The 9,881-nt window shown below is 42.4% G+C and overlaps 1 long non-coding RNA gene across 1 annotated transcript; it reads left to right on the forward strand.

Annotated features, from left to right (window-relative positions):
• The first annotated feature begins 5 nt into the window (after positions 1-5).
• On the forward strand, positions 6-8,610 carry LOC147911424 (uncharacterized). Its single transcript, XR_015550910.1, has 3 exons — positions 6-570; positions 7,824-8,083; positions 8,302-8,610. It is a non-coding gene; the product is annotated as an uncharacterized LOC147911424 (long non-coding RNA).
• The last annotated feature ends 1,271 nt before the right edge of the window (positions 8,611-9,881 follow it).

Below are 9,881 nucleotides of genomic sequence, written 5' to 3' on the forward strand. Positions count from 1 at the left end.
GCGAGGTTAAGGGGCGCGAACCCTGGCCCCCGAGGGAAGCCCCCGCAATAAAAACCGACACAAAGTATTTGGTGGCCCAGAGGGGAACGCCTGAAAAGCGAAGGACTCTCGCAGACCACAGGGTTTAAAGGAAAAGTCTTCTCCGTTTTGAGATTTTGAAACCGGCGCCTTAACCCGTGCATCCGTTTCCTTGGAAACTCGCAGTCTCATTCTTCAGGTCTGTAGACCAACTGAAAGGAAACCCATTGAAGCCTTGCCGGGTTCTTCCCAGAGCGCCCGTCAGTGCCGCTCAGCTCACGTTTCCGAACTTCACGGCGGCCCGGGTGTGGCACAGACGGAGGCGGGAACTGCCAGACGCCTGAGCCCGGCCAGGCGAGAAGGCTGGTTGACGACTGGCCCCAGAACCTCAGGATGTTCGAGGCTTCCCCGGATAGCGAGTTCAACCAGAGCAACGCTCTAGAGCGCTCCCGCCCCGGTCACTTCTGCTCCATCAAGGCTCATCCGCCTTCTGTCCCTCCTCAAACCGGGTTGTTATTCTTTGCCACGAAGTACACTTCAGCTTCCTCGAAGGTAGGGAGTTAATCATGATCTCTCCAAATTGTGATTTTGTCAATTTCTGAATAGCTTAAGCTTGGCTCCAGGACTAGTGTCTCAAAAAAGCAAAACGTGAGACAGTTTCTCAAGTTTGAGCAACTAGTTTGGGGAGAGGTTTGCTGCAGGGGGAGCAGCGGGAGGAGAGTGGATTTGTTTGCCTCCCTTTCAGTTTTACTGCATCTTCCCAAATTGCAAAATGTACAGTGCTAAAGATAAATTCTACCTTTTAATTTAGTAATCTCTGGCTCAAAAATTTATCCTAAAAGAGTAATCCAAAAGAAAGAAAAAGTAAAAATACCTCAGTTGATAACAGTGCCTACTGTAATCCTGAAAAAAGTCATCAACCTCCCGGTCTAGTAATAGCACCCTATACGGTTATGATATATCAGTTTGATCATTCTGAAGCCAATAAAATAATTATCAAAACTAAACAACTTGCAAAAAAATTTCATATAAAGTTAAATGAAAGAAAGCAGACTCCCTACTGGGTATTATGAATTCCATTATGTGAAAATATATATGCATAAGCAAAGATGGAGGGAAAGTATAAAAAATGTAACTTGCTGTTAAAACAGTGGAATGAAGGATAATTTATCAATACTTAAAAATAGCTTCAAATTTTTATTCTGCTTTTACAATTTTTTTAAATATCAAATCGTTTAAGTAACTGCTCCAGGGAAACTACTACGATTTTCCTCCGCTCAATTCCTAAGGCTCTCACCCGACTCTAGCCTTTATGGCCATTTGACATGTGTGGGGCGTTAACAGAAATGGATACACGTAGGCTCTGGAGCCGGACAGTCCTGGATTCCAGTCCCTTGAACTGTTCCTTTCAGGTGAACAGTAGTGAAAGAAAACACAAAAAACTACAAGTTCATTTGATAAAGAATAGGAATGTTTATAAACCAATATTCAAAATAGCTGCACACATCTGTTTTCACTTGAATAAAAAAATCACATTGTGACAAATTTTGTAACCTTAACTTAAAATACATGAATATTAACATTTACTAATATAGTTACACATTTTGTTTACATCATCAATGAATGTGATGAAAAACAGCATGTTATTATTTAAACACAGCAGGTTTTGACCAGTCTTTGAAAACTGATCCAAGAATGTGCGCTGCATTTAGTTAGAAACCATTTATTTCAACCTTTTCTGAACTCCTAGAGGTTTCCTACTCACATAAAATATTCCAAAGCCTCAGTTTAAAACAAAACAAAACAGGAGCCGCTGTATTTAATCTTAGAAGACTACAAAACTGCCTTGTTTAAAAATATGAAAATTCTTACAGTATTTTTTAAGTGTATGCTTTTCTTTTTCGCATCGAAATTACTTAATTGAACATTAAGCATCTGATATCTCAGGGAAAGCCAGCCCAGTATCCTGTTTTTCAGAGCTGACCAGGTGTTTCTGATGCAATCTATGGACCAGCAGAGACCCATTTGACTCAAGAAGAAATAATTAGTCAAGTGTTCTCTAAACATTGCTGCATAATGGAATCAACTGGGGAATCTTAAAAAAAAATGCTAATGCCTGACTCCCAACCGCAGACATTCTGATTTAATTGGCATGGGTTACAATTGGGGATCAAGAGTTTTAACAGCTCTCCAGGTGATTTTAATGTGCAGCAAAATGTGGAGCCACCACAATGATGCAAGACACAATAGTGATCTAAATCACAATTAGCCACAAATGACAGATGCCTATAGAGGAGAACTCACTTTTAAAGAAGTTTCTCAAGTTGGAAATACTTTATAGTTTCTCTCTGTTTCTTAAGATCAAATTTATGCTTTTTCTTAAAGTTATAATGACTCTTTAATTAGTAGTCTTCAGAGGGGATTTATATTGTTAAACACTCAACAATTTTTTTCACCCATTAAGTTTAGGTTATTGTATATAATCACTGCTATACACTTATCTATTACGTGTAACAATACACTGAAATTACCTTCTAGGCATCACAGTATTAAGAACCATCCATAGTTTATTGACTGTTTGAAGCATTCTCCACAGAACCCCTGAATTCAATAGCTGGTTCATATTGGATGTTAATACTTCTGCATATGGTATAAGTTCACTGGCAGAGAGTAGAGTCAAGCGTTCTAGAATCTGTATCGTTTCCATATGTCTTACTGGGACAGCTGAAAATGCTAAAGGGGAAACTTAGCAGTCATAATCTAAATTCTATACAGCTTAGCAAATAAGAAGTAACATTGCTCTATCAGACTACAGGCCAAACAAATCAAGAAAACAATGTTGCTCTAAACGTAAAACTTTCAATCCTAGCCATAGTTTTGGCCATACTTAAAATAAGGACCTTAAGAAAAATTCATTTAGGTGTAGTTATTTCACAAAGAACAAAACATATCTCATTTAAGAAATCACATTAATGACCCAAAGACAAGGGTCATTTCCTTGGTGATTCAGACTGATTTTAAAAATTGATTGAAATATGAAAATATACCTAAGTATTGCCTTTGGTAGTCACATTCATTTGAAAGATTGGAATTTGTTGATACCTATAAGGGTGGCCCCCTTTATAGGTTATAAGCACCCAGCAGATTGCTGTTATTCAATAATATCAATCCTGTGCTCTTCAATAGAACAGACACTAACCACATCTGGCTGTTGAGCACTTGAAATGTAGCTAGTCCAAAATGAGATGTGCAGTAAGTATAAAATATACACTGGATTCCTAAGACTTAGTATGGAACAACAGTAAAATATCTCATTAATCGTTTTTTATATCGAGCACCTGATGGAATAATATATTAGATATATTGGGTTAAATAAAATAGTTATTAAAATTAATTTTGCCTTTCTTTTTACTTTAATGTGGCTATAGAAAGTTTAAAATTATATGTTAAAATTATATGTGTGGCTTGCGTCTTATTTCTATTTGACAGTGGTGATCTAGAACACTATCCAGTAACCACAAGTACGTTGCTCTATTCCACGGCACTTATTTCTGACTTCTTTCTATCGACCTTTCACACAACCTGTTTAGTGATATAACGTAGGACCTAGGAGGAAACAGATACAAGCATATCAGAAAGAAATGGTTAAAACTCCTTAAACTCAAAGAGAATGATTAAAATTATATTCACCAAAACCTTATTATATCCCTAGGGAAATTCTGCATGATTTTAAGATTTCAATGAGCCTAACATCTCTTTGCACTACTAAAGGGGAAAAAGGAGTATCAATCTACTATACCTTCTTGGAGTTGTTTAGGAGAGTGGTTTTTGGCATTATTCGTCAGGAGCATTTCCCTTCACAGGGCGTCAGTCCCTGTGATGTTTTCTTTTTTTTTTTTTTTTTAAAGATTTTATTTATTTATTTTCCCCCCAAAGCCCCAGTAGATAGTTGTATGTCATAGGTGCACATCCTTCTAGTTGTTGTATGTGGGACGCGGCCTCAGCACGGCCGGAGAAGCGGTGCGCCGGTGCACGCCGGGGATCCGAACCCGGCCCGCCAGCAGCAGAGCGCGCGCACTTAACCGCTAAGCCACGGGGCCGGCCCCTGTGATGTTTTCTTTACAGACCCATCTTTCACAATGCATAAATGCGGGTAGTTAGTTACAAGGAGACATAGTAAAGCAGAATGCGACCCTTAAAAATGTACAGAAAGTCAACTGGATTCTTCATTCTTAAACACAAAACTCATCTCTCTCCTCTCTGCCCCTCCCTTCTCCCTTTCACTATCAGCAATCCAAAGGAAGTTGCACTTCGTGTGCATGCATACTACAGTTTGAGAACTTCTGTTAGGTAGTTCAGCCAGGGAATCTGCTTAGATCAAGATCCCCAAGTGATCTGATACAGGGAAGTTGGAAACTACTACTTTTATCAAAAGTTCTCAAGCTTTCTTCCACTCTATCCCAACATGAAAGTCTTTCATCAGGAAAAGTTGTTTGACATAACCATAGTTCTGGAGTTGAGAGGGGGAGGAAAGAAAAAGAGGAGAAAAGAATGTCCATTTGGGGGAGATCATATATGATTTTAAAAAGGCCTCACTCAGAAATTCTGATGACTAGTGGTGTAGCGGTTTGCATACTCTGCTGCAGTGGCCCGGGGTCTGCAGGTTCGGATCCCGGGCACAGACCTACACGCCACTCATCAAGCCATGCTGTGGCAGCATTCCACATACAAAATAGAGGAAGATGGGCACAGATTTAGCTCAGGGCCAATTTTCCTCAAGCAAAAAAAAGAGAGGAAGGTTGGCAAAGGATGTTAGCTCATGGCCGGTCTTCCTCACCAAAAACATAAAAAATAAAAAAATAAAAGAAATTCTGATAGGCTTCTATAGGAGAACATGTCCTCTCCTCCAACCCAATTGACAATCATTGCTATATATGGGTAAAATTCAAGTTGCTCACTTTAAATGCCTAAAATGTCTCAGGCACTTGATGTATATTTTCTCATTTCACCCTAACATTCCTACAAGGTAAGCAATATTGTCTCCATTCTACTGTAAGGAAACAGGCTGAAAGACATTTATTAATATCCCAAAGTCACACAGCTAAGTATGTCAACCAGTCGAAGCAGTACTGGTGATACCCACAAGAGGATGCATTTGTCTTCCTTCAAGAAGGGTTAAGGAAGCTCCAAAGGAATGGGAAAGCTTCCTTTTTGTAAATCAAATGCTTGTTTCTAACCTTTTGCTTATACCATGGTTTGACTATTCATGACTATTATTGTGTAATATCAATAATGAGAAAGGAAATGATGATATTGTGAAAATGCCTATTTAGATATATGAGATACCACTATGCTAAGTGCTTGGCACATAAATACTTAATAAATATTTTTGTTACTATACTACTAGTATCATCATCAGAGTTGTAAGTGTAGTAGTAATAATATTAGTAGCAACAATGGTACTTTAGATACAATCATCAACTTCTCATGCAACTTAAATCAAATCATACCAGTGCTTAGTCCCAGTAGGGATGGTATCTGTTTCCTTTCTCTTAGAAACTGCTTAAAATCGATGTTTCTCTTTGAAAAGACACTGTAACAATCAAAAGTGGTATAATTTTAAAGTTCAAAAATCTAAATGCACAAGTATAGGTACAGTGAAGACTATCCCAGGGCCGGCACCGCAGCATAGCGGTTAAGTGCGTGTGCTCCGCTGCTGGCGGCCTGGGTTCGGATCCCGGGTGCACACTGAGGCACCACTTGTCAGGCCCTGCTGTGGCAGCGTCCCACATAAAGTGGAGGAAGATGGGCATGATGTTAGCTTAGGGCCAGTCTTCCTCAGCAAAAAGAGGAGGATTGGCATGGATGTTAGCTCACATCTGATCATCCTCACAAAAAAAGACTTTCCCAAAACAGTCATACAAGTGACTGCTTACAATAGTACAAATTAATCTACATTTCATAATCTCTTCAATAAAACAGTTCCCAGGGCCGGCCCTGTGGCTTGGTGGTTAAGTGCACGCGCTCCGATGCTGGTGGCCCGGGTTTGGATCCCGGGTGCGCATCGAGGCACCACTTCTCCGTTCATCCTGAGGCTGAGTCCCACATGCAGCAACTAGAAGGATGTGCAGCTACGACACACAACTATCCACTGGGGCTTTGGGGGGAAAAAATAAAATAAATAAAATCTTTAAAAAAAAAAAAAAAACAGTTCCCAAATGCTGCCAAATACAACATAATTTCTTTGGAAGTCGATTATGCAAAGATACGAGTAAATAAATGAAGACACCTGGCTGAAGATGACCAAAGAAGGTTCATGTTCCTCCTTGAAACCAACCATAACAAAGAAAGAAAAAGAAAATTCCAACTTCAAGGAAACAAAGAAACCCACACTCAAACGTTATTAAAAAAACTATATTATAAAAAGAGAAAAAATTAAATTTCAAAAATATCACTATTTCTATGACAGTTTTACACTAAAACTATTATAGTACTTCTATGTTATGGAATATTATAGAGCAATTAAAAACAATAAGGTAGATCCACATGTACTGACATGAAAAGATTTCCAAGAAATATATTAAATCTCCAGAACAAAAGGAAAACGACAAGCACCCAGAAATCAACCCTGAAAGCACAGAAATGTATAACCTTAATGACAGAGAATTCAAAATAGCCATCATAAAAAAGCTCAATGAAATATAAGAAAACAGACAATTCAATGAAATCAGGAATTTTTTCACAAAAGATTGAAACTATAAAGTAAAATCCATCAGAAATCTTAGAGCAGTTAGTTAGTCTTCAGTAAGTGCTTTCTGAGATTTGATCAGTTTTAGAACAAGTAGCAGGGTTGTTCCTATTGCACACCCCCTCTTTTCCCAGAGTGTGTGTGGCATGAGGGTCGCAGTTCTTTGGATCACACAAGTTTTGTAGGCTCTCAATGCACCTTCCATGAGTTTTCTGTTTCCCTTCACAAGCTGTACTTTTCATTGTCCTACTGTCCCATCTCAAGGTGAGCTGACCAGCCCCCTTAATACATATGCACCAAGGACACTGGGAAGCTAGTTTTGTCATTGACCTCAGGGTGCAAGGGTCACAGGGGTGAATTTTTTCTTTAGAAGCATCTGGACCAATGAAGGTAATTGACTACAAATACCAGAGGAAACTCTAGCTAATTTAAGCATAAATAAACTACAAGGAGATGATCCCGTAGTTCACAGAATTCACAAATATCTGGACAATCGGCCTGGAGAATGTGCAGGAAGCAGGGGGCAGTGGGACACCCCAGCCCCACCCTAGGAAGAGCCCAGTCAGTAGGCCACCCTGGGCCTTCAGACATGGGGCTGAGGCCACAGGTATCATTCATTGGGATCTGCACTGTGTTAGCTCCCTGATAACACTTTGATTTCAGACACCTGGTCTCAGAACCATGAGAGAATGTTTCTGTTATTTTAAACCACCAACATTGTGGTGATTTGTTACAACAGTCCTAAGAAACACACACACACACACTCACACACACTCACACAGGCCACTCTCATGCCCAGGGGCAGTGCTCTCCACCTCAGGTTGAATCACAACCCATTGAAACGCCCACTTGAAGACTGGTGAACAACTCCTGCCCGTGGTCCTGCAGGGGCTGGGCCAGGTATCTTCACATAGACACACCTCCTGTACCTTTTCTGTGCAGACCAGCCCTGCCTCCTTGTCTGCTGGACAACGGGACGCCTTCTTGACTCAGCTGAAGTGGTGCTGCTCAAATCACCGATGTCAACAGACCAGTGTTGTTTTTCTAATTCATGCAGGTTCCCTCTGGAGGCTCTGGGGAGGATCCATTTTCTCACCTTTTCCAGCCTCTAGAGGTCACTGCATCCCTTAGCTCCTGGGCTCTTCCTTCAACTTCAAGGCCAGCAGTGTCCAGCAGAGTCCTCACATCACATCACTCTGACTCTGCCTCCGTCCTCACGTCTTCTCTACTCTGACCCTCCTGCCTCCCTCTTCCACTTGTAAGAAATATGATTACTCTGGGCCCACCTGGACAATCGAGGATGGCTCCCATCTCAAGGTGAGCTGACCAGCCCCCTTAATCCATATGCACCTTCATGTCTCTTTGCCTTGAAACCTAACATATTCACAGGTTCTGGCCCTTGACTGGATGGGAAGTGCATTGCATGCAGTGTTGTTAGAGAATCAGTGAGGATCCGTCTCTCTGACATGAACAATTCCAAGGGCCTCTGGGTGGTGCAGTGCACACAGAATGCAAATATTCCTTCCTGCCCACAGCAGTCCTGGACGGAGTCATTGGTGTGTGAGGAGCCATGAAAGGGGGACACAACAGGATGTCTGACCCTCCTCAGGAGCAGCTGGAAGATGTCTCAAAAAAGAGAGCCCTGGGCCGGCCCCGTGGCTTAGTGGTTAAGTGCGCACACTCTGCTGCTGGCGGCCCGGGTTCGGATCCCAGGCATGCACCGACGCACCGCTTGTCCGGCCATGCTGAGGCCGCGTCCCACATACAGCAACTAGAAGGATATGCAACTATGACATACAACTATCTACTGGGGCTTTGGGGGAAAAATAAATAAATAAGTAAAATTATAAAAAAAAAAAAGAGTTAGCCCTGAGCTTGGTGGTTACCATATGCGTGATGCACCCCAGCAGGGGAACAGCATGGTTGGGGCTGGAGGGTTCACAGAAGGTTATGGGACCTGGTAAAGGTGGATTCACTCACCCCTTGGAGCAAGAACTTGGTAGCAGTGGCAATGTTCTGGAGCCTCCCCCCTGCCATGCACTGGCACACACACATACATATGCACTCACACACAGACACATATGCAGCACAATATGCACACACAGAGACACATACACAACTCTGCACATGCACACATGCGTCTACGCACATACACACGGATATGTGTGGGCACAAAAGACATATATGCACGTGTACACATGCATACAAATAGAAAGACACATATGCACAGAGAGACATGTGTACACAGGCATACCCACATGCACACAAACACACAAATGCACACACACATGCACAGGAGCAAGATGATGCCATTTGCATTTGGTAGAAAGTTCTGGGAGCAGAATGGAGGAGGAACGAGGGGCAGGGAAAGCAGAGACCACTCAGGGTGTGTCAGTCAGTGCAGTCACCCCAGTACTCACAAGTCTGGAATGGGGGAAGGGCAGCAGTAATAGAGGGAGGAGGTGGATTAGGGGCGTGTGTGGGGCCAGCAGCCCTGGTGGTATGGGTAGCAGACATGAAGGTCAATGTGGTCTCCCAGGGTCACTGGGGGCACTGATGGGAATACAGAACACAGGAGCCAGGGTACATTTGAGGGAAAGGAGATCAATTCAGCCTGCAAGGGGTGAGGGGGCTGCAATGGGAGCCATGGGCATCCTGGTGGGGGCATTTAGAGCAGGCTGGATGGACACTTTGCTTGTAGTTCAAGAGGTCTGGTAGGAAAGGGCGGGGTGGAGACATCAGCTCCAAGGCTGGAGCTGGAGCCTGGACTAGGACCAGCTCTCTCAGGGGAGCTTGGAGAGCCGGGGGCTGGTCCAGGATCCCTGGGGCTGGGGCAGCAAAGACCATGGGAGTAGGGGGTACATACGAGGAAGCCATTGCTTTATCTTGCTAGCTCTTAATGCAGAGGTGTACTGCTTCCCATTCTGATAACATTCTCCCTTCCAGATAAGCTTTCTCAGAAGAAATCAAACCCAAGAGTAATGATGGCTAATTATGCAAAATTAAGAACATAAATTCACAGGATCCCCCCCAAAAATGATTTAATCACCACCTACATGGCAAAATGAGGGGCCTTTATGAAGATGAGGGAGGGGCAGGATCCTGTCCCCAGGTC

The sequence above is a fragment of the Ceratotherium simum genome, unplaced genomic scaffold (assembly GCF_057802395.1).
Source record: "Ceratotherium simum simum isolate JZ-2026a unplaced genomic scaffold, ASM5780239v1 HiC_scaffold_43, whole genome shotgun sequence".
In the NCBI taxonomy this organism is placed as follows: Eukaryota; Metazoa; Chordata; class Mammalia; order Perissodactyla; family Rhinocerotidae; genus Ceratotherium; species Ceratotherium simum.